Below are 13,618 nucleotides of genomic sequence, written 5' to 3' on the forward strand. Positions count from 1 at the left end.
AAGTCGGTAATGATTTGGCATAGATAATATTTTCCAAGGGCAATTGATTATCTAACAAAAGATAAATGGTTATACTAAAAGAATAATAATAAGTGTATTATCCTAGGAAAACAGGCAGAGTAACATATAGAATTCATTTGTTGAATGGTAGTATTTAAATTGAGATAAGCATTTTTTTTTCTTTCATGCAATTCATGAAAGAAATGGTTAATTTGGAGTTCATGAAAAGGAATGAAAATTTAAAATGCAGCATATAAGAAAATGCACTACATAACGGAAGACTGGTTTTTTTTAAATTAATGAATTATAGATTGGCTCATTTGATGATGTTTTAACTGTATATCAAAGATCATATGAGTAAGAAGCAAATACAGTTGTGATTAGAATTAAATTTGCAATCAGAAATAAATTGGATTTACCTTTTAATATTTGTAAAGACCTCTTTGAAAACCACATTGGTGGTTGAAGTAATTTTTTTTTTCTGATCATGTATTAAAATTCGAAGTCCTTTCTTTGACTTGACCCTTGATAATGCAACATATAATTGGCCATGTGAAAAAACTGGTTTTGGCAAGTAAAGTCCAATTGAAGATAGGGATTGTCCTTGGGATTTATTAATTGTCATGGCATAAGAAAGCATTATCAGAAATTGTCTCCTCAATAGCTTAAAAGGTCATGGTGACTGTGAAGGTGACCTAGACATTCGTGGGATATAAACATGATCTCCGATATTTGTCCCAGAAATTATGTCAGCTGCAATAACATGTTTTGCTAGTCTTGTGATAATTAACCTAGTACCGTTACACAACCCTTGAGTTTGGTCTGAGTTCCTTAATAACATTATTGGTGTTCCAATCTTGAGTTTGAGACAATGATTGGGTAAGCCAGATGTTGTCAATGAATTCAGAAATTCAGTTGTGAGTGAGCGGAAATGACAACTTTCAATGGTTTCGGATTTGTCAACTGAATCAGAGCTTAGATATTCCATTTGTTCACCTATCAATATTTTAGACATAAAAAATCAAATTCATCAACCAAAAATGTAAAATCTAGGAAAGTTGACTAAAAGATGAAAAACAAAATAAGATAATTTAGTATATGATCACCTGGTATCATTGTAAGCATATAATCATTAACTTGTTGTACTGTTTCATTTGTAGAAGCTAATATTGCTCTGGTTTGGAAGTATTCACGATCATTGTAATGATGAGATAGATCTGGGAATGTAGAGCTGATTATACTATGAATAGGATCATTATATTTTGTGATTAATAGTTCCTGTGGAATTTCAATAGTAGCATAGCCATCATTTTCATCTCCAATAATACCATCACCTATATCTATAATCCACTGTGCAAAAGCTGCAGTTTCTTCTTGATTTGTTGCTTGCATGTTGTTTTGTAAGCGCATGTTTTTTGTCAGTCTCAAGATCTGACAATGATCCCATAGATAAGAGGAATTAATTGTTGTGTTAACAATATCAGAGTGGCTGCCTCTTGGAATGACTGGCAGGATCTGCCGGAAATCTCCACCAAAGACCATGACTTTACCTCCAAAGATTTTATTGTCCTTTGAGTTGTGTTTGATATCTCTAAGACTGTGATCAAGTGCCTCAAAATAGAATTTGTGAGCCATGGGTGCTTCATCCCAAATGATCAGACTTGTCTGATTTAATAGTTAAGCTAATTGAGTTCCTTGATGGATATTGCAAGTTGAGTCTTCAAAAACTGAAATTGGAATTTTAAATTTTGAATGTGCAGTTCTACCTCCAGGCAATAACAGAGAAGCTATCCCGCTAGAGGCTACCATTATTACAATTTTATTGTCAGCTCTCAGTGAAATTGCAAGTGTTTTCCAAATGTATGTTTTTCCTGTACCTCCATATCCATAGAGAAAAAACATACCACCTTCATCTTTATTAACAGCTTCAACAATCTGGTTGTAAATTGATGCTTGTTCGTCTGGAATTATCGATATGTGGTGTTAGATTTAAACAAAAATGAATGAAGTTGAAATACTAATTTATAGATGAGAAAAGCTAAGAAGGAAATGCACATAATAATTTTCAGAGGGGTAAATTGCTCTGTAGTTAATGTACCTGTCTTGTGAGAAAATAGATGTTCAAACTTTGATCTAAGTTCTTGATTGTTGTAATTCAGTTCAGCTAATATAAGGCTATTGTCTAGATAAGCTGGACAATTCGCATCCTCTGGATATGGCATTGAAGGATAGTCTCTAAGCGATCTTTGATTTGCTTGCAGGAGTTCTTCAATTTCAAGCAAGACCAGATTTTGAAGAGTTCTATCATTAAGCTGTAATGCTAATACACAAAAGGGAAAAAAGTTAAATTATGTGTCGTATCAATATTGATTTGTGTGATGGGAAATTAGCACTAACCTGGACTTGTTGATGATTTTTTATAATTATAGACAATGTCATCAGCCATCCAATGCCAAGTTTGGTCCCAAACTTGTTCAGGTTTGCACATTGTTGCAGTTAAAAGTAACAACACAAATAGCTTTCTTATATAATGTGCTGAACCCCAGTCTTTTGCTTCCTTGATTGTCTCAATGAATTGTTTATCTTCTTGAAAAATTCCCATAGCAAAACATGCTTCTTTATATGTAGGATACTGAACATTATCAACTGTTCTTAAATCCTCAAATGAGGTAGGTCCTTTACAAACAGTAAGCATCATTCTTAAATAAAATAATTCCCCTGTAATTGGTGAAATCCATAGTAATCTACCAATGGTGTAGCCTTTCTTCCTAAGGTGCCAACATCTTTTCTTCTGATTGTATACAAACTTAGAAACAAATTCTGCATAAGTAAGATTTCTCCCTTCAACAGAATTTTGGTTGGTGTTCATCCATGAAATAAACTTTGAATCAGAGATACTTGGCTTAGACAATACATCATCAATATCATCATGGTCTTCATAGAGAACACTATGTTGGCCTGGAAGATGGAAGCGTAATCTTTCAACAGCAGGTTTTCTGCCATGTATTGGAAATCCAAAGATTCTCCAAGTAGATTCACAGGGACATATGTATCTGTTAGGAAGATAGAAGTAGTTGTTATAACAATGATGATCAGATAAATTAGAGATCAAGTTTTAATAATACCTGCAATATAGATATTCTTTGATCTCATCATTATGAGTGCCACCATTCTGAGTTTGATCGTTATCTTCATGAATCAAAACAACAGTTACTCTATTATATCCCTTGTTGATGTACTTAAATATATATTTGATAGAAGTGCTTTGGTTACACCATTCAATATTGATATGTGCTTGGTATTTTCTAAGCAATCTTGGATTGTAAGGTACAATATACCTGTTATCAATTATAACACCATTTTTCTCAATTGCATTACCATTGTTTCTTCTACGATAGACTGGAAAACCATCAGCATCTAAAACAGTATGCGTCTGGAACATTTTATGATAGAAACAACTACACTTGCCTTCTTTCATGCATGGAGATCCAGGATTCAAAGTTCCACATGGACCATGAACCATATGGTTTTTTACTAATGAATACAGTTCTGGATCATCTTGCTGTGAAGGTATCTCTGCTGATATAATTTGATCAATTTCATCTAAGGATGGGTATTTGTTATCAGGATGTAAAAAAAAGCAACAAATGGACATGAGGCAGCCCTCATTTTTGAAATTCTATTGTATACATATCTGCAATTTATTAGTAAGTCTGTTAATAAACATCAATTAAAGTTATTAGATATGGTAGTGTGGTTAATATTGACAGTGTAAAATAACAATGTCACACATAATATAAATTCACCAAACTTAGAATCAACTTACATGCAATAACTTTCCCTAGCATGTGATTCTTTGTCAGGTCCATAAGCATTTGTTCATACTTTAGTTTGAAGACTCTGGAGATTATGTTTGGTCTATTTGTTGCTTTCAGATTCAACGGATTCAGCAATCTATGGATTTCAGGCCAGTTTGGATTGCAGGTTAAAGTAATAAACAGATTTGGGAAGCCCACATGACTACATTTGGCCATACCATCAAAATAAAGTTGATCCATATAGCGCGGACTGCCAACAAAAGTTGAAGGCAAAATGACTCTTTTACCTTTATTTAGGCCTTTCGTGCTTTCATCATCCAATGACTGTTGTAAGCTACAAAACTTGTCAACTCGAAGTTTTTTTTATTTATTTCTGATGTAAGAAAGCCTTTCTGATTCAACCATAGTATACCCCTCAACAACAAATTGTAGGAATAGTCTCCTAGAATTCAACAAAGTTTTGGACTCATTTGATCTGCATTGTAGCCTATAAGAAAGCCACTCCCTCATTGTAAGACGATTTCTTTTCCTTTTCTTACCATCTGATCGACTGCTATGTAGGATATCAGGTCTATATCCATCTTCCCCGTAAGGAAATAAGATGGGGTATTGTAGAGCTAGATAGCTAGAATGTAATTCATGGATCTTTTGTAGTTGTCCATGCTGAGTTTCAATAATAATATCTCTTTTTGAATTTGCATCAAAATCGCCTACTATTAGTGCTGCAACTTCAGGAACAATAGGTACATTATATGTACGACCATCTTTTTCACGATTAGCAATCAATTTCAACTTGATATTATCCACTTGAGCATCTTGCAATCTATCTCTGGCCATCCTGAAAGTTTTTGCATGCACGTTGTATTCATCCAGCATCTCACTAAGTTGTTAAACAATGTGCTCTTGGATTTGATTATGTGAACTGCTGAGCAAAGCAAACAATTATATATATGATGATTGCAAGATTAGCAATGCAGAATAAACAATTGAATTATATTTAAATGTAACATTGTTGATCAATGTTGTGCATTTATAATAATAACAATGAAAGACTAACTACCTTATTGTATTAATCCTATTCTGCACTTCATTTTCTGTGTCAAAGATATACAATTGTGCAAATTTTGGTTCTTTCCCAGGCATTGGTAACATGCTACCTATTCTATGACATTGTTGACCTTGAATTCTTATTGTAGGAGGCCCTCTTGAATGATTAATTGATTTGTCAAACTTAATACCAGCAGAAGTCAAAGCAAGCATCATGTTATATGTCCTTATGTGCTGTTGGTAATTTTTACTATCAGATGTATCATGATCATACAAAAGTTGGCAGAGATATTTAGGTGGATTTTGTAACAATGGAAGTTCAACTTTGCCACTTCCACAACATAAACTGAATCTTGGATTTGTAGTTCTTTTATCTTTTGAGACTCTTTCATCATACCACATATTTGCATTACAGTGGCTACACTGCATGAGTTGGTCACCAAGATCAGAATATCCTGAAATAATTTAATGACATATGGCAAAGTGAGGTTGGTTATTGAAAATGTTTTAGGAAAACATGTAAAATGGAACACGATAAACAAAAGTAGTTTTGTACAGTGCAAGATATTCGACAGTAAGCTAATAACATAGTGTTTATGAATATTAGTTGTTACCTTCTCTATTAATTGCAGGCTTATTAGCTGAGGACATATAATTTTGATTTTCAGGTGAAGAAACTGAAGCACAACCTATGAAAATTGCATTTAGATTAGATTATAGCATTATAATGTTGAAAATTAATTTGATAAAGTAGATTTTGATTGGTACCTTGTGTTGATTCAAAACTCTCATCCTCTGATGAATCACGAATATTAACTAAAAAAGTGAATTAAATCTAAGTTTAGTGGAATTTATTTAATGTGGAATGGATTCGCATAATATTGAATGCACCTTACAACTTGCTTGTCTTTGTGTGAAAAAAATGTGGATATTGTATTAGTAAATCAACAAACTAATTACAATTATTAACTGTAATTTGGAAGATAATATTTTGAATTGCTTACAATCAATATTCTGAGCCTGATCATTAACTTTGTGTTGCCTGATACCTTTTTTCTTTGTCATGGCTTGTGTTGTATCACTATGATTTGCATGCTCATGGTTATCCATGTTCTTGATGATTGTTGTTAATCTTGACTGAATTATAAATTTTTTAGTGATTTCTTGTTTGAATGTTACAATACATGGTAAATTAAAATTGCAAAAGTCCATGGACATGCAGAAAAAAAATGCTATTCCACTCGGACCAAGACATAACTTGACTTGTTGACTAAAATGATCAATGTTGACAGCTGGTTAAATGTATCATACTTTGATAAAAATGATTAGACATGCATGTATAGCCATGATTATAGCCATGGTTTTGATGACCACATTAAAACCTTAAAAGTAAGTAATAAACAGTAAGCATAAGGAAAAACACTAAAATTATGAATGCTGACAGCTAATTAAATGCACTAAAATGATTAAACATGCATTTATAACCATTATTATACCTATGCTTTGGCGCCATCTATAAGAAATGTGATATGGAAAATGTTATGCATGGTAGAATTAGGATGTCAACCTAAAGAGAAATTGTTTTTTTACTTGTCTTATTAATTGTACATCATATTGAGACATATGATGAAAGATGGAGTAAATTTATAAAATATCCGATTCTACATTTGCCAAAGTAAAATCAAGCAAAAAATGCCATCTAAAATAACAAATCATGCTAAACGATGATTGATAATAAAGAAACACTTAATTACATATTATTGATGATCCAAGATCATGTTTCTCAAGACTCGAAAGCTGATACTTTTGTCTTGGTGTGTATATTCTGCTGTTAGAAAATTAATCAGATATGAATGCTGGTTTAGTTGTCCTAGTAATCAATATTTCGTGGTCATTATTTCTAATATTTTAATTTGTTTCCTGTGAATACTTTGTGCTGAGACAATTAAGGATGTACACCTTAAAATCAGATGCTTTAATGGCCCGCTAAAACTTTAATTGAATTTTAAGTTATCATGATTGTGAAGAACATGTTTTCTGAACTTTCTGTCTAGCAATCTCTGATTTGTATTTTCAAATCTTACTTGTTCTATCTCTCACGATATATTTGAATTCATAACATTTGCATAGGTCGAGTTTCTTGAAACATGCCTTTATAACCATTAATATAACCATGCTTTGTCGATATTTATTTTAACAATTGAACAAATAAGGATTTTGAAATATAGTGCAATAGTTAAGGTGACATCGGATAAACCACAAAACTAAAATCCCAGAATACTTGCATACAAAATAGGATTCAAATTTAAACAAAAGTTGTGATCAAAGTTCTAAAGGAACACCACCACAACAAAATTAAAGGTAGGAGCCAATTTACAATATACAAATAGCAGGGCAAAAAAAATTGTTCAACATAACTTGCAAACAACCAAATGCACTAAATTGCGCCATATTTTTTTTAATTTGTTGGATGAAAGCTGTGCAGGTGAAATTTGAGAGGTCCTTGCTTCATCATCACAATCATGAAATGCATGTCGCTTTGTAGGCGTCAAGGGGAGTCCAAGCAGTGGATCATGGTCTGCTGTCACAGACATAGATTGCTGGATAATACAAATAGCAATGAATAAGTTGAATGCTAAGTTGAAAGCCATGAAGTGTCAAAATGCAAGAATTGCAAGAAAGATCATATTAAAAAACGAGAGCAGTGTTCAAAACTCACAGATTCATGTTGGGCTGAATGATTGGAATCAGAAACTGGGATATTCATTTTTGAAGATGTCTGAATAAGACATACATTGAAGATAACACAACTCATGCAAAACAAATAAATATGAATAGAATACATAGTTTTCACAATAGTTAATGTCAAATAACTTGCATTGAACATTACCTTAGCATTAGCTAGCATATCCATCACAGCATTTATTAAGCTTGAGTCAGCTGAACACTTCAAAACAGCAGAATTCCTGAACTTGGGTTGCACCTTTATCTTGAAAGCAAGTTCATAACCCAGCAGCTTATCAAGTGCTTGGGGTGAAGCATTCAAATCAACATCACCATCCTTGTCCAAAGAGAATAATTGTATCACACAAACAAAAAATAACATATTAAACATAAAGAGTTACTCTTGAATCCAAAAGCACACTTCAATTTTAAGCTTATTAACTGCATCAACTGATTGACCAATTAATTCACTGCATTCATGGTCCCAAAGCAGGAATTTTGTGCTTTCATTTCCCTGGTCAATCATCACCTTAAGCCTATACCTGCTACCATATGCACCAATAGTGAAAAAATGATGAAGGTATGAAGAATACACAACATTTTAAAAGATCACAATGACCTAAGCACAACTTCCTTATTGTATTTGCCGCATGTAGATGTAAAGGGCGTCATCTTTGCATCACTTTTTTTATGGCATTGAATGCAAGTTGTATAACACCATGAATGATTGTCCAGAACAATCCTAGTAATTGTGCCAACAGTTACACAAACAATTTCCTGTGTGAAACAGCATACACATCAAATCAAAAAACTTCAGATAGTGCGGGGCAAAGAATTAAAATCTATATAAGATCATTACTTCAGAGATGGTATTAATGTCAACAATAGTCTTTGCCTCAGCCTTGCCAAAGAATGATTCCTTTGATGATAATTGGATAGAACCTGAAAGCTGTGTACTCCCTTCATCATGGGATTTAAAACCTGACCGGGCCTCAATGCCCAACTCTGCAAGCCTACAAATATAGAATCAACAACAAAAATAAGACAAAAAATGATCAACATATATTACATAACACATACAAAAAATACCGTTCATTTAATTCTTGAATCTCCATCACGGGTTGGTTAATAATTAACTTTGAAGCCTTGAAAGAATTGCTGACCGATGGGGGATAAGATCCTAAATCATTTAAAAAAACAGAACCATAACATGCAATAGCATAAACAGAGGAATCAATAAATTCAAGATAAGGATATACCCTGCGCTTCCTTTATTCTACAATGGGTCAATAGAACTGTAATCGGGCCATCACCTTCATAATCATCTAAGAACTTAAAAAACTGCAAGCAATAATCATCCCACAAAGTGCAAGATAGCAATTGCTGGCTATCAGAAACAAATAGTTATGAGACAATCAGTTAATAATAATGTAATCATAGCCACAACTTGACAAAGCATATGACACAAATTGTTACCAAGAATCGAACTTTACCTCAAGTCCTTTAGTTTAAAGACTACCCTTCTACCTTTTCCTGAAACTTGGCGAAAGACAGCCTCCTCCACAACACCAATAACATCTAAAGCAAGTAGGAAAATCAAGGAATGTTATTTAATTCCAAAAAGAGAAAAACTTTCAAAATAAACTCAATTGCAAAAATATAAGTTAACATACCAACCAATAGTCCAGGTTCAAACTGGCTAGCCACAACATTCGCAAATCCAGCAAACCTGTATTTTCTAAAAGGGATGTCCTCTAGAACACACTCCCTCACAACAGTAACCCCAATAAACACCAATTTAAATTGGTGATCACACACTCTGTACTGACCATTGTTTTTTAGCACTCTAAAATTGTGCATGACATAAGTACAATTTTCTTTCAAGTCCATCTTTTTTTACTTTAATTGGTCTTGTTTACAAACAGCGTGGATCTCATCACCCTGGATTGCATTAAAGTTACAACACAATGAACTAAACAATAAGTAATAAGTAATAAATCTACAAAAAAAAAAACACAAAATTGAAGCATACATCGGAGTCCACAAACACTATCTCAGCTTGCTCAAATTTGTTAGGCGTGCCAATAAACCATAGATCACCGATCCTCACACTAAGTTTAAGAGTTTCTTTTGAGCCATCGATGCTCTTTATCTTGTCTGGAGAACGTGCCATAATACTGCAAAAAAACAACAAAACCACCATCAAAAGAGAAACACGATAAGCTAAGAAAAAATCCAAAACCTCCTTCAACACAGAAAAATGAGAAGCTAACATGCATGTAAGAAAACACACATGAAAATAGCACCAAAACAGAACAGCAGAAGTACCACCAACAGACAAACACAATAACCAAACATGCAAACCAAACATCGTCCAATAGAGCAAAATGAAAAAATAGCATGCATGTAACAAAACAAACATGAAAACAACACCGAAACAAAAGTCAAAACCCGGAAAGGTAATATGCATGTAAGAAAAGAAAAGCCAAAAAACCATAAGCTAACACCGAATGTAAGAAAACATACATCAAAACAACACCAAAGAGAACCCAAAGCTAGTCTGTATCTGGAAAAATGAAAAGCAAAAAATGCAAACTGAAGAATGAAGAATGAAATGCAAGAAACCACGTAAAGAAGCAAACGCTAGCACATGCACAACATGCAAAATCAAACACGTGTAAAAGCCATAATCTGTAAAATGAGACACCTGTAAGAAGGAGAAGAGTGGAAAATTAAAGGGCTAAAAGACCAAAAAACCAAAGAAATGGACAATGGTCACAATTTTAAGCAGGAGTATTTTAGGAATTTCCAGAGGATTCTCTTTTATAAATAGTATATAGATCAATTAATGCATACACAATTACCGTTAAAACACAACAAGTAATAAAAGAACAATAATCTTTTTTAAATTTACTTGTTTTAGAATTTAAAATTAATATTTTTTTTTAATTTTGGGGATTGCAAAAACTACGAAGCCAATAACAGAAGAAAATAATCTCCCTGGGATTAGGGAGCGGGGGAATACTCTCCATGTCCGCCTAGCCGGTTTTCTAATCTAATTATCATAATTTAAAATAATCTTAACTACCTTAATTAATATATATCGGTCATAATTTTCTTAATTCAAATGTATACTCATAGTAATTATTTTTACTATAATTATGTATTTTTATGAATCAAAAAATAAAATAACATATTTTAGCAGTATTTTTGCAAGAAAAGAATCAACGTGGTGTTGTCACTTGACATCTATCTAATAAGTGACAAAATCCTATTTTACGATATATATTTTATAGTTGTTAATAAATACTTATCGTTATTTTCTTAGTTGCTATAATTGTGTATTTTTATGAATTAAAAATAAACGTAAAAAAACTTTTTTATAATATATAAATTGATGATTCATAATTCATACGCATTGTTCCATGAATTTTGATTTGAGACAACGAAATCGTTTTTAAGTAATTTATTTTATATCCAGAGAACTTCTAATCAAAAGAATTTTTAGTTTTATCTATTTAAGTCTATATACAAACATGCTAATAAAGATTCATAATTAATAAATAACTGAGCTATGTTACTTAACTTCCCCTTAATTCTTTTTACGTTATTTTGGCATGCCTATTGCCGGGAGTACGTTTAATTTTCATCATACGTGTTTCGAAATAATTGATTGATCTATTCAGCTTCGCAAGATTTAAATATTGGTTTTTATAGTTTCTTTATTTTCAAACAGTTTCATTCACTTTAAGATTAGTTCCCCTCGGACGTGTATAATTTCAAATATTTAAAATACTTTAAAAAATTATAAATTTTACATTTGAAATACTTCTTACCCAGTATTCACAGAATAATATTGCAAGCAAATATTCACTTACAAATAATAAAAATCATTTAATTTGTAGTTTTTATTGATTAAATCTGAGCAAATAAACAATATTGCTATCCTCATACTTTGATTAATTACAATCTCCTATAGAAAAAATGGGTTGAAATGAAAACTTAGGAAGTCATGCATACAAAAACTTCATAGTTTCACCGGTTCTAAAGAATTGATCATTTTTTAGAAGACATATACATTATCAGAAAGGCTCAAAATTGATGCAATTTTTTTTTAAATCCATTGCAGTTTGAGCACACACACATTTGTTAGTGACACTCACTTTCCACTGTGGCATGCCATGTGCCCAGTTTAACGTTTGTGATTCGCTAATGCTAAATCCTCTCTCAATGGAGAAATCTGCTGCAAAACCTGCAATATGACCCATGAATATTAATAAATAAAAAAATTGATTGCTTGCACAAAGTGTTATCAGTTATGTGACATATATATGTATGTTATGTTAATTATCAAGGCGGGTTGGATTTAACAACACAAATTAGCTTCTCACAACGTGATAAATTAAGAGTCGAAATCCTATTAAAAGAGGTGTTTATGTTTAGTGACCAACTATTTTTCAAAAAAGATTGTCTCTAAAAGAGAATACATAAATGAGTTATTATCTTGGAAAATCAAATCAAGGAAGATAATGAAGGAGAGAAGCTTGAAAATGAAGGCCATTTGAGATGTGCTAGACTTCTAGTATTTGGATTTTTTTTCTCAATTGAGGGAAATGTTCATTGTCACTCAGAATATATAGGACAACATAAAGTGGTCACTCATTGATCGAGTGGTTTGCTTGCATTTAATTTCCATGGAAGGACAATACACCTTTTAACTGAATCACAAGGGTTAGAAATTGGAGAATTATTAGACACATGAATAATTGTTCGAGTGGTTTGCTTGCATTTAATTTCCATGGAAGGACAATACACCTTTTAACTGAATCACAAGGGTTAGAAATTGGAGAATTATTAGACACATGAATAATTGTTCCTCTAAATGTAAATTCAAGAAATAATTAAATGAATATCTATTTTAAAAGTTTAGCAAGTTAATATTCAAATATTTTGAAGATTTGACTTCCATCTTTAGATAACTAATTTCAATTTGTATATCTTTTTATCTCTTAACTACTACCTAACAAATTTAAAAGATGAAGCTATAAAGAGAGAAATTAATTAGTAATGGTTCCTCTAAAGATAACATTAGAGCTAGTGATTGGTGGGTTAGGGTAGAATGCAATATACCATACTTTTAATTCCTATAATTTATACTAGACAGTATAACTTGTGACTCATTAATTCAATCATTGACCCATTAATCAAGTAGTTTCACCAAGTCAATGATTGGTCTGATCTTTATAACATTTAGTTGGAGTGAAATTTTGTGTTGAGTGCTTAAATTTATATAAAATTGTAAGGTTCACAAAATTAAGATAGCCAATTGATTTAAGCGATCATGCATGATAGATGCTCTAAAGGTAAATATTTAGATAACAAAATTTAGATCATATTTTCTTTTGGCAAATGTTAATTAGTGTGTCCTTGGGACATTGATTAAGAAACTAAATATATAAATATTTTTATTGAGATGCAAAAAATATACTATTCATGATTTTGTTTACACTCTCATATGATCTCTATAATAAATATTTTATTTTTTTAGTTCTTTAACCAGTGTCCTAAGAGCACTGATTAACAACAATCTTTTCTTCTATTTCTCCACCACATAATAACAAAATTCAAAGATGAAGCTATAAAAAGATAAAATGATTAATAATGGAGATTTTGATAAAGTAATAATAATATATTAGGAGAAAAATATACGTGATATTAGAGTGATGCCACATACTAGATCCAACATATTGATATTAATGAATAGTCACATTTCAATGCGAAATACACAAAATTATTGTAGAAATTGTTATTAGTTGAAGGACTAATGGTAAGGCTGATCTACTTATAATTTTATCAATATACCTAGTATGATAAAATATAGGTGAGTGTTGATATATTTATTATTAGTTTTAATCTTCTTTAGTGATAAAAAAATTGTGTACTTACCAAAATCTGGAGTTGGTGCACGTTAGGATGAATGTGGTTAAGGTGGACTCTCGGACTTCGCACATCAGACTGAGAGTGGCCTT

At 31.9% G+C, this 13,618-nt stretch overlaps 1 pseudogene; it reads right to left on the minus strand.

Moving 5' to 3' along the window:
• Nucleotides 1-415: 415 nt before the first annotated feature.
• Nucleotides 416-11,772, minus strand: LOC114424034 (annotated as a pseudogene).
• Nucleotides 11,773-13,618: the final 1,846 nt, after the last annotated feature.

Source organism: Glycine soja, chromosome 8 (assembly GCF_004193775.1).
Source record: "Glycine soja cultivar W05 chromosome 8, ASM419377v2, whole genome shotgun sequence".
Taxonomy (NCBI): domain Eukaryota; kingdom Viridiplantae; phylum Streptophyta; class Magnoliopsida; order Fabales; family Fabaceae; genus Glycine; species Glycine soja.